Below are 20623 nucleotides of genomic sequence, written 5' to 3' on the forward strand. Positions count from 1 at the left end.
ATCCACAGAACCCCCCTCAATGTGACAGCCATAGTGCAGACTGATAAAGAGAATGTCAAGTTAGCAACTCAAATACCACAAGTCGCGCTGACATTAAGTACATAATTTTCCAGTATGGTGACAACTCTGGGGAAGGTTCTGAGCAAGATAAAAAGCAATCTTCCTTCAATTTACATGGAAGCTGTATTTCTAGCAAATGCAGCGTCTGTTAAAATTCAGAGCATTCAGACAAAAATGCTGTGTATTTATATGCAAGACTTGTGCTTGGCTCAGACACAAACAGGTCTTTTTTCCCCTACACGAGTGTCTGGCAGGACATCCAGAAGTCCAAGGAGATGTGGGATCGTCTTTGCAGTGTGGATTGTCCCGCACGTGGCAGGGTGTCTAGCACCCTGGGCCCCACCCACTACATGCCAGTGGCACCCCCCAGTTATGAAAACTGAAAGCACCCCCACCAAAGCCCCAAACAGCACTCTGGGTTCTATACCAACTGCCAGAGGGACTTTTCCAAATCCCAAATTGCGTCTCCTTCCTGTTAACTCCCAGTTACCTTCAGGCCAAGTCCAAATTCCTGAGCCTGATGCCCAAAACCCTCATAATCCAGCCCCCTGCTTCCACTCTGTGGGTCCACACTGTCACCCCCCCCCCCACCCCCTGCACTCTCAGGCAGAGCACATAGCAGATGATTACTATACACAAGGACCGTTGGGGAGCTCACATCTAGTGGAAAGACAGACGCAGGGGTAATGCTTGCTCAGAACCTGGTGGGAGCCCCAAGGACAGAGAGGCCAGCTGCCCGAGGGCAGTTTCCCAGAGGAGGTAGGGCCTTGGGGTGTGAACAGGAGTTTTCCAGGTAGAGAGAAGGCAGAAGGCAGACTTGGCTGATGACCCAGCATGAGCAAGGGTCACGTGTGAGAGACGGCATGGTGCCTTCAGGGACCACAGAGAGGTGAGTATCTCCTGAGATCAGGATGTGGAGGGGCTGTGATCAGAGGTAAGGCTGATGTGGCCGCAGAGAACAGCTCATGCAGAGCTTGCAAGGCACCAAGAAGATTGAGCTGGGTCCTGGGGGCACTGGGGAGCCATGGAAAGGGTTAAAGCAGGGGACTGACACGATCAGGTTTGCATATGATGGAGTCCCTTCCGGAAGGAGAGTGGAAAATGCACAGAAGGAGGACAAGAGTAGAAATATTGTGGGGAAAGGCCACGAGGTCTGAATGAGGACGGAATGAGAGTGGACAGCGGGGTGGGCATCGGTGGGGCAGAAACAACAGCGTTTGGTGTCTGCTGGGCCTGAGAAAGAGAGAGCAGGCCAGAGTGTACCCTGGCATCTCAGCTGGGTGAAGCCACAGCGATGAGGGTGAACTGGCTTTGGTCCAGACAAACCCAGTCCCCATAAGCCTGAGAGGCAGGCTGCAGGCCCCGCCGGAGACACTAGAGGGAGCTCCAGGATAGGCTAGGCTCCCTTCTCCCGCCAGTGGCCAGCCTCCATCCACTCCTGGAAGGGGATAGGACCCACCCCACTGCTCAGATTTAGTCTCTGGGGACCCAAGTCCAGTGCCTCACAGTCTCAGGCCACCTTGTCTTCCAGCCACTGGGTTTGTGGGATGGACGGAGGGCGGGGTCATTTCTTGAGCTAGGAGTAGTGGGGGCAGAGGTTGGGGACTGCAGGCAAAAAGTACTGACAGCCTGTTCTGTCCGCCCCCGCCCCCCCTCCCCGTGTCCTGCTCCTGTGGGGAGAAGGAGAGCGGCCCCCTCCCCCACAGGGTCATACCACTATCCGTGGCATTACCGCTCCCAGCCAGTATTGCTGCCCCTAGTTGGGGTTAGAAATGGACCAGACCCCACACGTTGGAGCAGCTTGCAGACTGGAAGTGCACAAGCGACCTTTCCACCCATCACCCTTCCTGTAAAAACTTGAGGTGGGAGAAGATTCCTATGAGCCACATACCTACATCACCTGCACCCCCAGGATGTGGAGATGGCATTCCCAGCAGAGGGGGCATCCACAGGCAAAGACCTGGAGGCAGGGAGAAGCTGGAAGGTTCAGGAATGGGGCAGGGACAGCGTGGCCAGAGTGCAGGGAGCCCAGGCTGGGAGAACAGGCCACCAGGAGGGCGCTGCATGCCGCCAGACATCAGAAGGGAGCATTGGCAGGCCTCCTGAAGAACCAGGCCAGGACAGCTGGGCATCTGCAAAGGAGGGCTCCAGCTGCAGAGAGGGCAGTGGCAGAAGACAAGTTTGGAAAAGTGATTGGCCACTCTATTGAGTCTAAATGGTACAATCTCTTAAGTTTTTATGAAAACAAAAAGTAACGGATGGAGACACTGAAACAGGAAAGCCATTTCCTTTTCAATCTGATGGAAAGAGCAAATCCAAGCCCCAAATAATGCCAGCAGGATTTTAATGACGTGTGACAAACAGGCCCACAAGACCATCAGCGCTTACTTCTAGCTGCCTCAGTTGAGCCGAGAGCCCTGAATCCGAGGCCCATTTCAACATAGTCACCATTGTCCACATGGGGAAAACAAGGCTTAAATAGGGGTGGACTAACCCAAGTTCACAGGCAAAGTTGGGACTGGGGTAGACTCCTGACTCCCAAGCTTGGACCTCTGTCTGTACGCTCCTGCTGGTCTACACACATTGCACACCAAACACACACACACCACACATACACACCACACAGGAAATGCACTCCAAATCAGATACACAGATACCTGTATACGTACAAGATTCCACAGATACCTGTATACGTACAAGGTTCCACAGACTCACAGACTAGCCAACATACACATTCACTGCCTGGATAGAAATACGCAGACATCCGCATGATACCCCCCCCAGAGTGCCGAACTATGTACACAAACATATTCACATATTTACAGGTGCTCACACACACAACAGTCTGATCATTCCAAACGTACATACTTGGATAGATCCAGACACCTACATAGGACACACACACACACACACACACACACACACACCGCAGATTTCTACAGGTGTACACAAGAGTCAAAAATACACCTCAATGCATATATACAAAGATACCATGTACACACCAGTAGGCACAGACTCCTGTGCATTCACACACGTATAACAGACCGCACAGCACGGTGAGGCCCAGAGGCCAACGCTCAGGGCTCAACAGCCACATCCCCTCTCACACCCAGGCCGTGCTGGCACCAAGGTCGGCAAGAGGGTTGGCAAGAGGGTCGGCGAGAGTGTCCCCGAGACCCTGCCCTGCCTCCACAAGGGCCCAGGAATCTGAGATGGGCAAAATGCCACCTCCTTTGGGAGGTCAAGGACACCAAACCCTATTGGAAAAACCAGGGTTGATTCCTGGCAAGTGCCCGAGCAGCTCAGAGGGGCCAGGAGCTCAGCCCCCACACTCCCCTCACCCCGACAGCAGTGTGAGTGGGTGTGTTCCATTGTGTGTCTTAAGGGGGGCGGCAGGGGTGACATAAAGATGGAAGGAGACGCTTCATCTCCTATACAGGTCTAGGATCCCTTCCTTCCTTCTTTCCTTCCCTCCTTCCTTCCTTCCTTCCTTCCTTCCTCACTCTCTCATTCCCTCCCCCCCACCCCGTTCCTTCTTCTGATATTTAATAAGGACCTTTTGTGAATCAGGAAAAGCAAAGAGAAAGCCTCTGCTCTGCAGGAGCACAGTCTAGGGGTGAACAAGCACACCCAGAGCCGAGCTGTTATATTATACATTGTGACAATGGCTATGAGGCCTCAGAGAAACCTGGGTTCCATCTGGGGCTGGGCGACACTGAGCAATTTACATCCTTCTCAGAACCTCAGTTTCCTCATCTGAGAGAGAGGGACCACCATCTTCCTGACCACCTGTTGGGTTTGTTATTAGAACCAGATTCAATACTGGATGTGGGATGAAAGGGAAAGTTTTAGTAAAATAAGAATCAGGTGTTTATTAAGCACCAGCTGTGTCAGACCCATGATATGGGAATGTGGATAAGTGTGTAGGCCTTGGAGTTAGAGAAGCCTGACTGGGTTCAAATACCTGCTTTGCCAGGACTAGCTGTGTGAGCTTGAACAGGTTACTGAACCTCTCTGAGCTTCTACTGTTCATCTGTGATATAGGTATAATAATAATACCCACTTTACATGCGTGCTGTGAGACAGGGATGTAAAGTTCTTGACACAAGGCCAGCCACAAAGCAGATGCTCAATTAAGTCAGTTCCTTTTATTATTTATAAGCTTTCATTTATTCATTCAGCAAACACTAACTGAACACTCACTGCTTTGAGCAAGGCATGATTCTAAGAACTCTCTAAATTCTGACTCATTTAATCCTTCTGACAACTCTATTATCCTTGTTTTATGACAGAGGAAACGGAGGCATGGAGATGTCCTTTCACTTATTCAAGGTCACAGAGTTGGTAGAAGGCAGAGCTGGAATTGAAACTCATGTCTGTGGGCCTCGCTAAATCCATCTACAAGACAAGCACTTTCCTCTTGTGGTTCAAAGTCCTCCTCCCCTCTCCCCAGCAGCAGCCCCTGTTAAATAAATCATCCAGTAACGGTTTCTAATTCCCAGACTTGGTTGCAAATGAATTATTCACATTGTAAGGCCTGCAAACCGCTGGCTGGGACTCATTACCCAAGAAGGGCCACCCGCCCACAAGATGCCATTCCCTGCCCTGGGCATGGGTCCTGGTGGGCTAGCCAGAGGCAGCCAGAGTTGGCAGGCCCTGGAGCCCTGCTGCAGGAACTGAGAAGAGGGTTATTCCTCCTTCCATTCCCAGCCTTTGCTTTCTATTAAGCTCACAGCTTGGTATTGTCAAGGGAACATACGCTCTGAACTCAGGCAGTCCTGGGTTCCAGTCCTGGCCCTGCTGTAAGCAGCTGTGTGACCTCAGACAGGTGGCCTACCCTCTCTGAGCCTCTGGGGGAGACTGACTGGCTGGCCCACACAGTGGGGCACAGGGCCCCACTTCACATTTTCTGTTCTTCTTCCATTTGTGGGATGCTTGTGCTGTCCAGCCAAGCCCTGTGTTTGAAGCTGGGGACAAAGACCCTGTCCTGTGGGGACGCCCAGCCCCATGTCTCATCTACTCCCAGTATCCAGTTGAGATCCTGGTCCAAGCCAGGGCCCTGTGGCTGGTTGTAGGGGATACTGGGTGCTCCAGAGCCACTCTTCAGGGCCAGTTACCCATCCCAGCTGCTGGCAACATTGACCACTGAGAGCTCACTGGGTTATGCCTCTGCCAGGGGCAGCTGGCGGCCAGTGCCTGACTGATGTGGGGCTACAAAGGCCCAGCTTCCTTGCCTCAACTGGGAAAACCCTGAAGGGCTATCACAGCACCAGGCATCCCCGCGGCGGCCTCTGTTGCAGCCTCATTGTGGGTCAGTGTCTCCCTCTGCCCATTCCTGCCTTCCTACTTCCTTGCAGGTGTATCTTCTGAGGGCATGCCCCAATAAACCTGCGTGCAATCCTCCAGCTCAGTGTATCTTTGCAAGAACCCAACCTAAGGTATTTGTCACAGATAGAGCCCAACCTCAGCATTCAGGAAGATGCGGTCTAAGTCACCAGTACTCAGTACTGCTTCCAGGTGGAGCCCTGACCCTACCCATAGACTGACCCCCAATCCTGTTTCCATGCTCAGCCCTGCTCCTGGTCCCAGATGGAGCCCAGCAATCCCATGGAAAGAAGAGGATGACTTAAGACAGAACTAAGGGATGATAAGTAGGAGGCAGAGGGGACTAGAGTCTGGCTTAGACTGAGAACAAGAGCAGAGTAAACCTCACTGGAGAACACTGCCAGACAGCGCAGACAGCCAGGAGGTCAGGCACAGAATCCCCTTCACAGAGACGTCTTTTTCATAAACAACTAAACAGGATCTTTTTTATGGAAGAACCAAAACCTGAACCAAGAATGATAAAAATAATCATCACAGCTGCCATTTCTCCAGCAGGCGTGTGTCCCGGGCACCGTGCAGTGGCATCTACTTCATGGTGCTACTGCCTCCTCGCAACCACCTCGTGGGGTCCTATTATCGCCCATTTTACAGATGAGAAATCTGGAGCCCCAAGGGGTGAAATGCCTTTCCTCATGCCGCAGCCATGGCGGAAGCAGCACGCAAACCCTGGACCATTCTGTACTTCTGTGGGATCTAGGCTCAAGCAGAGGCTGGTCTCCGAAAGAAGGTCCTCTATGGGGCTTCCAGGCCACATGGTTCACCTACCTGAGCTGTCCCTGAGCCTTTCCAGGGCAGCATGGGTGTCAGGAAGCGTGGCGGGCGGTCCGCGAGTCTGCGTCACTGCGACCCAGCCCAACCTCAGGCAGCCGCTGTTCCTCTCGGGGCCTCCAGTTTGTAGTATTTGATGCCCATGGCTATCTCCTTGAGGTAGACACTATTATTATAGGGATGGCACAGACAATAAAACTGAGGCCTAGCGAGGGGATAGTGCTTGTCCAGGCTCGTGGAGCTGGGACTCGCCCCGAGAATTCCTCATACTTAGTTTTCCATCATCTGTTCGTATATATGGAAGAGCGAAGGCCACTGCTAACAGGCTGAATGTTTCTGTCCCCCCAAAATTCTTATGTTGAAACCTAACAATGTTAGGGTATTTGGAGGTGGGGCCTTTGGGAGGTGATTAGGTCATAAGAGTGAAGCCCCCATGAATGGGCTTAGTGCCTGTATAGAGAGGCCCCCAGGGAGCTCCCCAGCCTCTTCTGCCACGTGAGGGAGGTTATAGCAAACAGGTGGCTGTCTGTGAACCACAATGCAGACACCAAATCTGCCAGCGTGTTGATCTTGGACTGCCCAGCCTCCAGAACTGTGAGAGAGAAACTTCTGTTGTTCATAAGTCACCCAGTCTATGGTATTTTGTTATAGCAGCCCAAACAAACTGAGGCAGCCACTTTCCCCATCTGCTTCTCACTTTGATTTTTCCTTCCTTCCTTCCATCCATCCATCCATCAATCATCCATGCATCTATCCACACATCCATCCATCCATCTATCCATCCATCCATCCATTCCTCCATGCATCATCCACACATCCATCCATCTATCCATCCATCCATCCATCCATCCATCCATCCATCCATCCATCCATCCATCCATGCATCTTTGCATCCATCCATATACAGCTGTGCAGTGAGCATCTTCTATTACCAGGTCTGTGGTAGGTACTAGAGAGAGAGCAGGCACAGCCTATCCTTGCGGCATGTACAGGCTGGCAGAGGAGCCACATATTAAACACCCACAAAACCCAAAGGCATCACCACTGTGCTAAGTGCTGGGAAGAAGCAGCCCAAGATGTTGTGAGTGGGTGTAACAAGGGCAGTCTCTCTTAGAGTGTTCTCTGGGCCCCAGGGAGCTGGTGGGCAGGAAACCTGCTAACCTAGCCCCATGGGCTTGGCCTCAGGGGACAGAAGCTGTGAGAAAAGCAGAATAATGTCCCAGCTGAGCCAGCTGCTTGGTGAGGCTGCAGGCAGCCCACCTGGCCTCTCTAGCCAATGGGATCCTAGGGGCTTGGCTGCAGCAGGACGTAAGTCAGGAAGTAGGTGGGGGATAGAGGTCTTTTGAAAATCTGTGCCCAGATTTGCTATGTGAGCCATACCAGCTGGGGTTGGGAACCTCCAAGAACTGTGTCAGAGCTTCAGGAGACACAAGAGAGGTGATTTTGGGCAGAGGGAACAGCATGAGCATATGTGTGGAGGTGGGAAACAGCAGGCAGGCCCAGGAAGGTGGAGCAAGGAGAGAATAGGAAGGAGACACTGGGTCCTGGCCCTCGGGCATTTCATAGTACCCTGGGGGGCTCGACTCCCACCCTATACCAGGAACAGTAATTATTGTCGTTGGTGAAAGCTGACTGTGCCCAACGGGGTCATGCGTGATCTCATTTCAGCCTCATTAGATCCAGTAAGGTTGTTACTGCTAGAAGTGAGATTGTTACAGACAGAAAAACCAAAGTCAGGAGAGGTGAAACTGTCACCTGAGAGCACAGAGTTAGCAAGTGAAGGATCAGGATACACTCCCAGCCTGTGTTCTTAACCCCCCTGTTGCCCAGGAAACAATGGGAGGAAACCCGGATCCAGATGGGCAAGGCCCATGTCACTCTGTCTGTGGTCTTGTCTGTCTGTCCCACTAAACTGAGAGTTGACCTACCTGTCACTGCACGACACTGGGCACGGAATAGCGTGAAGAAATAATCATCTTAAGAGCAGACACTCAAAGTACTCACCATATGCTCACCTGTGCAGTAGGTGTTATTATTATCCCAGGCCTTTTCACAGATGGGGAAACTGAGACACTGCGTGCTCGGCTTGTGGCTCGTAAGTGGTGAAGCCGTGAGTCACAGGCATCAGGTAAATAAATAAATTAACGTACTCATTGATAAGTACATGAGCCTGAGTAATGATGAATGGATGAATGGAGAAAATGTGAGTAAATGAAGGCCGTATTGAAAGGGGGACAGAGGGAGCGAAGCTGAGTTATAGGTCTTGGTGGAGTGAAGAGGTGGAGGCTGTTACCACTCGTTCCACCTCCAGCTCCCAGGAACAGGCCCCTTTTCTTTCCTCTCAAGGAGGCTTGAATTCTTTGCCAGGCTGTTGCCTAGCAACAGTGTCCTCATCCCCGGACCCACCCCACTTCAGCCTCCCACCCCATCCTGAGGCGTGGCCCTGGTAGGCAGGGAACTGAGGACCTTGGGCTCTCAGACTGGGGGAAGAAGGTGAGAGACCAGAGAGGGGGGCCTCAGTGAGCTCCGAGGCTGGGAGAAGAGACCTGAGACCAGAAGAAGGGCTGTTGGGACCAACCATTGATTCTGAGGGCACTTTGCCTGCAGGGGAGTGAGTGTGCTCACAGCTGCTCATCGCATGACCACTTGAGTCCTAAGTCCTGGGTAGGAGGAGATCTTGGGTGAGTCACTTTCCTTCCTGAATCGGCTTCCTCATCTCTAGAATGGGGACACAGGAGGGCTTTGTACTGAGAAGGTGAGGGCTATTGTTATAAGCAAGGAGTGTGCGCTCTACCTCCAGAGGAGAAAGAATACCGGGGGAAAGAACTCTCACAGTCCCCTCCAGAGAGGATGGGGTGCCCTGCTGGAGCACGAGGCCCGGAGGGTGCCCTGAGGAGGTGAGCCCTGAAGGACTTCTTTAAGTGGAGGTGGAGGTGGGGAGTAGGAGAGAAGTCCTGGCAGATGGAACAGCCCAGGCCAAGGCCCAGAGGCATGAGACCAGAGCCCATTCAATGATAACTACTGTTGATTCCCAGTCGGGCACATTTACACTTACTTAACTTGCACAGCAGCTCCACGAGGTTGGGAGTACTGCTCCCATTTCACAGGAAAGGAAATGTTGGCTCAGAAAGGCCAAGGGACTTGTCGAGGTCACACAGTTGGTGAGTGGCAGAGCTAGGTGCAGCTCACTTTCCCCTGCGCGGATAGGTGGAGCAAAGAGAACAAGTGACAAGACATACCGCCGTGGAGTACGTCAGGCCCTCCTTGCGCCACAGGAAGGAGTCTGGACTTTGTGCAGAGGGCAGTGGGGAGCCATTGATGGTTTCTGGGCTGGGGGAAAAGTGACCCAGGCTGGGTCCTCAGGTGCACAGGTGCTGTCCTGGGCCATCACTCTCCACCTCCTACACCTACCACCCTCTGCATCCATCTACCCCCGCCGTTTCTCAGCCACACCGAGAAACCATGTGACAGAGGAGAATGTAAAAATATATATGTAACCGAAAAACAACAACAGGCTGACAGAACACAGCTATAAATAATCTGACGGGTGTGGAATCGTTCCTCAGATCCTGCTTCCTGATCCTGCTTCCTGCCGCCTGGAGAGCGGGGGCATGGTGTTGACAGGTGGGGTAGGAACTCAGGGAAGGGAAAGGGAAAGGGGACAACCATTGGTGGACCTACTTTGTGAAAAGTGCTTTACAAGCAGCATGTGTCTGCGTGTTCACAAAAACCCTCTCAGAGAATCACTACTATCGTCCCTGGTTCACAGATAAGGAAACCGAGGCACAGAGAGGTAGGTCATCTGGCCCAGGTCACACGATGAGGAGGTAGTGGAGCTGGGATTCCAGCAAGCCCTGCCATGGGCCAACTTCACAAAGACAAGAGCCAGTTTCAGGTTCTGCCTCCCACAGTCCTTGTCCAAGGCCAGAGTGAGCTTCAGGCTCCCAGGCACTCCCCTGCTCACAGGCCTTCCATGGCTCCCCAGTGCCCTCCAGATAAAGACCAAACTTAGTGAGGACTTCAGGCCCTGTGATCTGCCTACCCCTAAAGCCCGCCTCCCACTGCCCCGGGTCTCTGAGCCACAGCCACACCACGTGGGCCTTCTCTCAGGACCTGTTCGGAGCCAAGTGCCTTCGGCCTCTGCACCTACTGTTCCCTTTGCCAGGCATGCTGTTCCCCTCTAGTTACATCTACCTACACTGGAGTCTCTGCCCTACCTCTGGGGCCTTCTCCACTGCTCAGCTCCTCCTGTGCTCTCCCTGCAAGGCCCGAAGCTCAGTTGTAGTCACGTGGGTCATTATGTGTGGTGGGCCACAGCTGGTGAGGACGGAATTAGGGTTGGTTGCAGATGGCGTGTCCACAGAGTTGGTGCCCCCACATGCTTGGCTGCTCAGGCGGGCCCACGTGGGGATGGAAGTGCCTGTCATATCAATGCTGCTCTCTGGAGGTGGTGGCCTGAAATGGGACTGGAAGGGGACCCGGCCTCAGGGCCCTAGGGGGAGAAGTAAAGAAAATGGAGGAGGGAGAAAGGTGAAAGTGACTCCTTGCGCCCCCGCAAGGTTGACGGGGTAGCGGCTGAGAAGGACTGGAAATAACTCGGCCCCATCTCTTGGAGCCTCACTGTGTCCCAAATCAGCTTCCGGCAAGTGGCCGGAGCCTATTTGCACCTCTGGCCAGCGTGAGCCATAAAGGTAAGGTTGCCATTGGGTTCATTTGCAGACTTTCCCTATAGACCTGTGCTGCCCAATAGAAATATAATATGAGCCACTTATGCCATTTTTTATTTTAATTTTCTAGTATCCACTTTTTAAAAAAATAAGCAGCTGAGGTTAATTTTAATGTTTTATTTAACCCACTATACCCCAAATATTCTTTCTACGTGTAATCAAGATAAAAACTTAATGAGGTTTTAAAAACTTTTTTTTCATACTAAGTGTTCGAAATCCGTGTGTCTTTTACACTTACGTTTCAATTTGAACTAGGCACGTTTTAGGTGCTCAAGAGCCACATGTAGCTGCTGTATTGGACAGAACAGCTCTAGACTATAAACTTGATAAGAGTCAGGACCATGCCTGTACCCACCATTATCTCCAGGGCCTGGTACATAATCGGTACTTAGGGAGTGTTTGTTGAATGACTGGCTGACCGACTGGCTCAATGGATGAATGAACGAATAAATGTATGAGTGAACAAATGGTCTGAGGCCTTGTTAGATTGAAAGCCACATTCCCAGCATGGGCCATGGGAAAAGCCTAGAAATAAATTTTAGTGCCGCCTCTGCATCCAATGTTCTGCATGACCATAAGTGAGGTCCTCCCGTCCCTGAGCCTCAGCTTCCCCATCTGTACAATGGGTTGGGGGATTAGACTGTGTGATTTTTTCCCCAGGCTCTCAGGAGAGTTTCTCAAGGGAAGCCCAGCCTCCTCTCTGCAGCTCGCTTCCCTGAGTCAGGCCTGCAGAGCAGTTCCCTGTTCCACCCCGCCCCCCTCACTCTACTCTCCCTCCTCCCATGTGTGAGACAGGAGGTCTCAGGAGAGGCCTTCTGTACAGAACTGAGCCAGTCCCCAGAGGGGAAAACCGAGGCAGGACTCCCACCACACAGTGGCCTTGGCACAGGGAGCAAGGCCAAGTGGGAACTCGGGCTGGCCCTCTTCCACTACCCCTGTCACCCCCATACCTTATGTTTTTCCAGAGCTAGGAAGAGAGCAGGGCAGGCCTTATCCCTTTGATTCTGCAGAGAAGGAAAAGGGAGGCCAAGAGATGTGACAAGACCAGTCTGAGGTCACACAGTGAGCAGGACAGAGCTGGGCCTCTGTTTTCCTTTTCTGAAAAATGGGCAGAAATCCCCTGCCTTTATCCTATGCCACTTCAATGCCTCAAATCCAGGCTCTGCTACTTAACAGCCTGTGATATTGGGCAAGACGCTTTACCTGGCTGTGCCTCAACATCCCTGTTTGTAAGTGGGGAGGATAATACCAGCCTTAGGGTTGTGCCCATGAAATGTGTGAATATATGTAAAGCACGCCTAAGTGTGACTGGCACACCCTAAGTGCCATACAAGTGATAGATATTATTATTAGCCTTCACCGTGGAGCTGTTCTGCAGTTCAAATGAGACAAGGGGTGTGACCATGGGTTTGCAAACTATAAAGTCCTCTCTAGAGAGGCAAGCATTTTTGGCTGCAAAGGACGTTGCAAACTAAAACGCGTTATGACTTGCAAAGCGTTTTGTAAATGTTGCTGCATTAAGGAGGCTATTGTAGATTAGCTTTTTATAATCCGAAAAGCACTTCAGAATCACGAATCACTTTGGAGACTGTAGAGCTCTTTGGAACGGCTTTCTAGACTGTTGAGGGCTGTGCAAGTCTGAGACAAGTGGCCTTTGAAAGACACGGGCAAGAAGCAGGGTGGGAGTAGGTAGAGAAAGAAAGCAGAACCAGTGGCTTAAACTGCAGTTCCATTTCCTTCGTTCTCATTGCTGCCTATGTCAGCCGGTGCAGAGAAATTCCAGCATATCTGCAGATTCCTGCGATTCTGTTCTGAGTCCAGGGAGCCCTGCTGCATTGCTGACTCAGCCAAACAGGATGCGTTAAGCAGGAATTGGCCCCATCTTCCATGCATTCATGCCATGTCTTTTTTCTACCACAAAGGCAATGAACCTGACACCATTTAAAGATTTCCCTGTGGGTAGCCTCTGGGGGCTGGAGAGGTGGTGAGCTCCTGGGCTGCTGGATGACCTTGCTCTGAGGCCCACCTGGGCCTGCTCAGAGACCCAGCCAGAGTACCTGCTGCTTCCATATTGACAGAGTAGCAAAGATTCACGGGCTGAGGGCAGGTGGAGGCCACCCTCTTCAAACTGTGGGGGCAGTGCAAAGGCCCCAAGCTGGGAAGTTCCTACCCTGTTTCCCCGAAAATAAGACTTACCCTGAAAATAAGCCCCAGTTAACATCGTCAGCCAGACAGACGCATTTAGTATGTTATGACGATGTTCCAGAAGAAGATGACATGACTGTGTTTGAATAAATGTTTATTGTTGTACATGAAAAAAATAAGACATTCCCTGAAAATGTGCCCTAATGCGTCTTTTGGAGCAAAAATTCATATAAGACCCGGTCTTATTTTCGGGGAGACACGGTAGGTTCCAATCCCTGCTCTGCTCTTTCTCATCTATCACCTTGGGCAGGTCCCCTGACTTTTCTCTGAGCTGCGGTCCCTCAGAGGTATCAGGGACTGATAACGCTCGTTTGTGTGTATGTCATTGGGCAGCCTCGTGTGCAAGCAAATTCCGTCCCTTCGATCCACAGGCCCACGGGCCTTCTAATAAGGAGGAAATAGAAGGTGAGGCAGCTTCTACAGGGTAGGCATTATGAGCACGGGATTTCAAATGATAAAGACCTGGATCCAAATCCCAGCTCTGCACCATAGAGCTGTGTCTTGTGTCAAGTCACATCATCACCTCTGTGAGCCTCCATTTCCTGGGCTATAAAATGGGCATAATAATAGTTGCTATTTTGTAAACGGTTGGTGAGAATGTGAAGACATGCTGTGCATGGCACGCACGGCACAAAATCTGGCCCAGAAGAACTGTTCCACCAACGGCAATGATGAGGTCAGCTCTATGGCAAGGGGACGAATTCAGGAAGAGACTGAAGCTGATGTGTCCATTTCAGGCCCCGGAAACAACCTCATACCAACACACTCCTCGCTTCTTCAAGGACTGTGTGAACATTAGCACTTGGGGCTCTATCTTGAGGGCCTGATGCTTCCCTGCCAGCAGCTGCCGCTTCTTAGGGGTGCCAAGGGTGAAAAAGAAACAGGGAAGTGGTTCCCAGGACAGGCTGTACATCAGAATGGCCCGGAAAGCTTTTAAACACCGGAGCCACTAGGGCCGCACTCCTCCTCCCTGAGATGCTAATTTAAATGATCTGATGTGGGGCCTGAGGTGGGGTCTGATGATTGAGTTTTTAAAAGTCTTAGTTGATTCAAATGAGACCACTGGGGCAGAGAAAGGGGCTGGGCTTTTGAAACAAGTGGGTCTACGAATGCCTGTGGGGCTTCCACAGAAGGCCCCGTGGATCAGGCAGCCTGCGGGCTGGTCACCCAGGTGAGGGCCTGGCCAGGTGGTGGAGAGGAAGGTGTGTGGGCTTTGGAGTCCCTGAGGCCTGGGTTTGAATCCTGATTCTAACACAGCCCAGCTCTGTGGCCTTGGGAAAGTCACTTCACCTGTCTGAGCATTAGTTTCCTCCTCCGTGAACTGGCAATCAGAATTCCTGCCTCATAGGTTGGTTGGGATCAATCAGTAAGAATGTCATATTTAATTACCTGGTACAGGACCCTGCCTAGAGTCGGTGTGCCATAAAGTGTCGTTCTGTTGTCTTCCTGAGCAAGCTTAGGGGAGGGCAAGTGTGACTCGGACGCTGGCCTACGTGCCTGATGGGAAGAACACTGGACTGGAAGAAAGAAGTGTGTGCCTGTCTTATTTCTGACCCATCATGGGGTGTGACCTCTGCCGAATCACCCCCATCACTGAGCCTCAGTGACCCCATTCAGCTCAATCCTGAGAGGCACTTAAGGCTGAGCTTCGAAGGCAGAGAGACCTGCTTCAGCCAGTTCTCTGGGGCAAATCACTCAACCTCTCTGAGCCTCAGTTTCACCATCTGTAAATAGAGATTCAGTAGTACCGTTTCCCCGAAAATAAGACCTAGCTGGACAATCAGCTCTAAGGCGTCTTTTGGAGCAAAAATTAATATAAGATGCTGTGTTACGTCATGTTATGTTATATTATATTATATTATATTATATTATATTATATTATACCCAGTCTTATAGTAAAATAAGACCGGATCTTATATTAATTTTTGCTCCAAAAGATGCATTAGAGCTGATTGTCCGGCTAGGTCTTATTTTCTAGGGAAACACGGTATGTACATCTCATCCCAACTGTGTGTTCAGTGGCTTGAAATTGGCCATTGTGGGAGTGTTTACACCAAGGAGATTGGCAAACATTACAAATCAGGACTCCCCCGGCCCATGCTATACCTGCCGTAGAAGTCAGTTCACCAGCACGCCACTGTGACTCAGATAGTACCTTTCACCATGGTTGCTGGGAGATTCGGAGAGCTATTGCCTGTCAAGCATTTAGCACAGCATCTGGGCGCTAATGCATGCTAGTTAAGCACTCTGGCCTGGTATAAGGTGATCACATCTGTGGTCTCGTAGAGCTTTAACAACCCTAGGAAATTTCTAAAGGAGGAAATTCAGGCTCAGGCAGGCTCGCTGACTTCAAATGCAATTAAATTTTGCAGGCCTACTATGTGCAAAGTTTATTATATATCCATCTCATTTCAGCCTCACAAACCCCCTTTTTCTCATTATAGATGAGGACTCAAAGGCCCAGAATGGGCAAGTGGCCCACCTAAGGTCACACCGGGAGCCCAAGGCCTTGGTTTTGGTTTTGAACCTGCATGTGCCCGTCTCCATTTCTCCTGGGCTCTCTCCTCACTCCATCCAGCTGCTTTTCCTTCTGGATGAGGGCATCTTTGCTCATTTGATCTCTCTGGCCCTTTCTAGCTCTGACATCCTCGGTATTTAAATCAGCACATGAATATTTTACAAGCATCCCAGGCGAAAATAACCCCCTGCCTGGTTATGTCAGGCTGCAGCCCCAGTCGCCAGGCCCAGGCGCTTCTGCTATTTGTGAGACATGCAATTCTGTGAGGCCTCCCAGCAGCAGCAGCCAAGGAATCGATAGCCTTTAAATAAGTAATTAGAGGAGCTGAAGACGGCACAGCCAGGAGTGAGCCAGGGAACACAGACTCATGCTCTCCCAGTCTTCCTGGGAGGGCCCGCTTCTGTTTCTTGGTCAAGAAATGCCACAGGGCCTGGGGCAGGGTGAGAAATGTGGGAAGAATTAGATGAAAACAACAATAGTTGGTAATTATTGAGCATTTCGCACGTGTCAGGCTTTGTCTCATTATTGCATACCTATTGTTCTCTTAAAAATATTGATGCTCAGAGAGGGGTTGTCAGTTGCCTGGGGCCACACAGCTGGGAAATGGCAGAGGCCCAGGCCTATCTGACTTCAGAGCAGGGTTTCTCAACCTTGGTGCTATTGACATTTTGAGCTGGGTAATTCTTTCTTGGAGTGGAGTGGGGTGGGAGGCTGTCCTGTGCATTGTAGGATGATTAACAGCCCTGGTCTCTATCCCCTGGATGCAGGTGGCATGTCCTCCCCACTTGTGACAACCAAAAATGTCTTCAGACATTGCCTAATGTCCGGGGGGGGGGGGGGGGCACAAATCACCCCAGTGGAGAGCCACTGCTTTAGAGTCTGTGTTTACTTTCCTCCTCCTTTCCTCTGCTTTGGTGGCTTTTAGGTTAAGCATCAAAAATCTTTCTCCCAGGCAGTGTGGAGGTTCCTCAAAAACTTAAAAATAGAATTACCATATGACCCAGCAATCCCACTCCTAGGTATCTACCCAAAAAATCTGAAAACATTTATCCATAAAGACACGTGTGCTCCAATGTTCATTGCAGCTTTGTTTACGGTGGCCAAGATATGGAAACAACCAAAATGTCCTTCGATAGATGAATGGATAAAGAAGTTGTGGTATATACACACCATGGAATACTATTCGGCGGTAAGAAAAGATGAAATAGGACCATTTGTGACAACATGGATGGCTCTTGAGAATATAATGCTAAGCGAAATAAGTCAGACAGAAAAAGCAGAGAACCATATGATTTCACTGATATGTGGTATATGAACCAAAAACAACAAAAGAACAAGACAAACAAATGAGAAACAAAAACTCATAGACACAGACAGTAGTTTAGTGGTTACCAGAGGGTAAGGGGGGTGGGGGGTGGGAGATGAGGGTAAGGGGGATCAAATATATGGTGATGGAAGGAGAACTGACTCTGGGTGGTGAACACACAATGGGATTTATAGATGATGTAATATGGAATTGTATACCTGAAATCTATGTAACTTTACTAACAATTGTCACCCCAATAAACTTTAATTAAAAAAATAAATAAATAAAAAATAAAGTGAGTCTCTTGTAGACAGAAAAAAAAAAAGAATCTTTCTCCCAACCTAAAGAGGCAGCTCTGGAGCCGAAGCTGGCTAGGGGAGAACACCAACTTGCCTATCACTGGCTGTGACCTTGGGCAACTTCCCAACCTCTCTGTGTCTCAGTTTCCCTATTTGTAGAGTGGCCCCCGCGAATAAAAAGGTTATCGTGAGGTTTCAACGAGTTAGTACATGCAAAGCATTTAGGTCAGTGCCTGGTGCATAAGTGTGAGCTGTTGTTATAATCCACAGGCCTGCGTGACCAAGCCCCAGCCCCACACTGCAGCTTCTCTGGTACCACTGTCCCCGTACAGAAAGGGAAGGAAGACCTCGGAGAGCCTAGGAAGAACTCACCGCTAACAACTTCTGCTGTTCCTCCCTTCTCGCTGCACTCCCCCTCCCGCCAGTCCTAGAGGACGTGGAAAAAACCTCGACAAGAATGGCCATTTAATCCCACGGGATGACAAGGTAATAAGAGCAGGCACAGCCGCTTCCTCTCTCCCTGCACTGCCGCCTGTGCATGGAAAGGAGTGTGGAGGCTCTGCACGCTGACTTACAAAAGCATCCGATTAGAATGCACTTTCTTTTATTATCCAGGAAGCTATAAAAATACAGATAAACAAACACATTTGATCACTAGAGTTGGTCGTCACATTTTACTGGTCTATAGCATGTGTTTTTGTTACACTGACGTCTGTTAGAAACAAGGTTCCGGAACGTTGTCTTCATTTGGGTGCTTGAAAGAAACAGTATCCAGAAAGGCATTCCAGAGGTTGTCCTTACAGAGCAGGCCCCAGTGCAGGAGTGTGTGCGTGTATGTGTGTGTGTCTAAATTCCTCCCTTTCCCCAGAAGAAAGTGTCCCTTGAGGTGACCCGGTCCAACCTTCTCATATAGTTGAGGAATCTGAGGCCCAGGACAGGGCAGTGCTTTGCCCAGGGTCACAGAACAACTTGGTTCAGCAACCTTTTTCCAAGCATATTATGGGCTCTAGCTGCTGTAATAGGCCCCAGTCTTAGTGGCACAATGGAGTTGTCTTTCTTGCTCACATGGCAGGTGTTCCTGGCTGGTGGGCGGGCCTTCCACATGGTGATTCAGGGACCCAGGCCCCCTGTTTCCTGTGGCTACACCCTCCCCTGTAGACTCAGAATTATCTGCTTTCAACTAGATGGGGGAAAATTCAGAGGATTGCAGATTTTATGGAGGTTTTTTTTAGGTCAGGCTTGGAAGTGGCCCATGTCACTTCTGTCCATATTCCATCAGCCCATCTTAAGTCACATTCCATAGCTAACTACAAAGGAGGTTGGGAAATGTAGCCTGGCTGTGTGCCCAGGAGGAGAAAGAGACAGACTGGTGAATTGCTGGCCAGGTCTCAGTGCCGGGCCCTGGGCTAGAACCTGCATGGACAGAGATGAGTGAGATGGGAGACCTGCCCTGTGAAGCTCAGTCTAGTGGGGGGCGGGGAGGGCAGGAGCAGACACAGGTAGCTGATGTCCCCAGTTTGAGGTTCAGAATAAGAATTTGTTTTTTGAGCCCCTCTCCCATTGATCAAGTACATTTACTTCTCTCTAGAGAGACCCCACCCCATGATAAGTCCAAGACTCCTGGGACCCTTGTTAACTCATTCCAAAAGTGGTCAGCAACCCTTGCTTCTAAAGGGTTGCAGAGAAGAAACTGGAAGGCCTGTTTCAGTTCCTGAAAGGCCCTCTGCCTGGGACCCAGCAGCATTTCCTTTTTGGGAGAGCCCCTCTCCCCAGGGTTACATGTCACTTCAGACCACCACAGGACTGGCTTTCAACAGCACTGGAGAGATGACCTAGCTTCTCAGTTCACACATGCACACACACACCTTACACACACACCTGACACACGCACACACACACACACCTTCAGAACTAGCCATAGCAGACATTTGCCACTTTGGTTAACCAGTAACTATCTGGGGGATCCCAAGATGGTGAAAGGACCCCAACCTCCCACCACAAAAGCTGGATGGGGCAGATATCCGTACCCCCAGCAGCTAGAATATAGACATGTGGCCTAAAGCGTGGCCAGTTGGACTCACCCTTCAGGACTCTGAATCTTGAATGACACGGAGGCACAGGGTCAGTTAGCAGCAGAATGGCACCTATTGATGTGTGACGCACCATTTCCATGGTCAGAGGTGCCAGCAGGGGCCCCTGTGACCAGCTGGCAAGTGGCAGCCCCCAACGTGGTACCTTGGCTGGGCCTTAACTCTCTGGGTTCCCGTCAAGCCTGTTTCTCCAGTCCTTCGTCAATTGTGTGTGCCACCTGAGGCTTTGCCAAACAACTTCTTTAGGTTAATCAGAGTCAGTCTTTACTAACAGCAGCCAAGAAGCCTGCCTAAGGTAGCCTCGGTATTGAACCTGGGCCACCAACCCACTGCCGCCAGGATTTGCTTTGCTGCCAGCTTCACCCAGGGCCAACACAGACCCCACACAGCTCTAAACAACTTCCACCCTCAAGGGAAAGGCCCAGGTTCTCATCTCTTCCCTCCAGATTTCTGAGCAAACCTCTAATTATCCTATCTTTCCACACTTCAACAATCAAAGTCCTGAAGAGGGTTATGTACAGAACTAACATAATTGGCTTTCTGTGTATTTTGTTTTATGCATTTAAAACCATTATTGGGAGATGAGGTCCATATCTTCACTTTATGTCACAGGGGTCCCGGGCACCAAAAAAGTAAAGCTCCCTTTGGACTGTGGAATCCAGACAGTAGGTACCAGGATTCCTTCCTCACAAGATGGGCCCCTTTGCCTGATGAGACCCTTACTGGTTTGAGAGCAACCCATCCTCCCACACCGTTCCTTCTGGAAAGAGTTCCCTACTTCTTTTTTTTTTTTTTCTTAAAGGACTTGGTATATTCTTGGCCTTTTTTTAAAAAAAATTTTTATTGGGGAACAGTGTGTTTCTCCAGAACCCATCAGCTCCAAGTCATTGTCCTTCAATCTAGTTGTGGAGGGCGCAGCTCACTGGCCCATGTGGGAATCAAACTGGCAACCTTGTTGTTAAGAGCTCGCACTCTAACCAACTGAGCCACCCAGCCGCCCCCCTACTTCTTTTTAGGGCCAGTTTCTCTCTCCACTCTGTAGAGGTAGATGGTCCCAGCAGGAGTTGCCATCTTGTCACACCAGCTTCAGCTACTGTTAAGGAGAGGTGGGTGTCTGACCTAAGCCAGACCCACCAGTTATATTTTTTAAACTGGAACTTGGGGGAGGGGACCCCAGCTATATTTTCCCTGGTGGGGACTCTGGAGCTTCATATTTTCCGTAAAGCAGGGGAAGCCAATTTGAGTAAGAGAAGGACGCTAAAGAG

The 20623-nt window shown here is 50.6% G+C and overlaps 1 long non-coding RNA gene across 4 annotated transcripts in view; it reads left to right on the plus strand.

Moving 5' to 3' along the window:
• Nucleotides 1-8573: 8573 nt before the first annotated feature.
• Nucleotides 8574-20623, plus strand: part of LOC109446014 (uncharacterized) — a 56786-nt gene continuing 44736 nt past the window's right edge. For 2 of the 4 annotated variants that reach the window (XR_012495929.2, XR_016019184.1), the window contains exons 1-2: nucleotides 9883-10904; nucleotides 17539-17754. This is a non-coding gene — a long non-coding RNA (uncharacterized LOC109446014). Of the gene's footprint in view, nucleotides 8895-9882; nucleotides 10905-16746; nucleotides 16853-17538; nucleotides 17755-20623 lie in introns of those variants that run through there. The other 2 variants (XR_016019182.1, XR_016019183.1) reach the window with 2 other exon arrangements.

Source organism: Rhinolophus sinicus, chromosome 16, assembly GCF_057876585.1.
Source record: "Rhinolophus sinicus isolate RSI-liver-muscle chromosome 16, RSI-T2T, whole genome shotgun sequence".
Taxonomy (NCBI): Eukaryota; Metazoa; Chordata; class Mammalia; order Chiroptera; family Rhinolophidae; genus Rhinolophus; species Rhinolophus sinicus.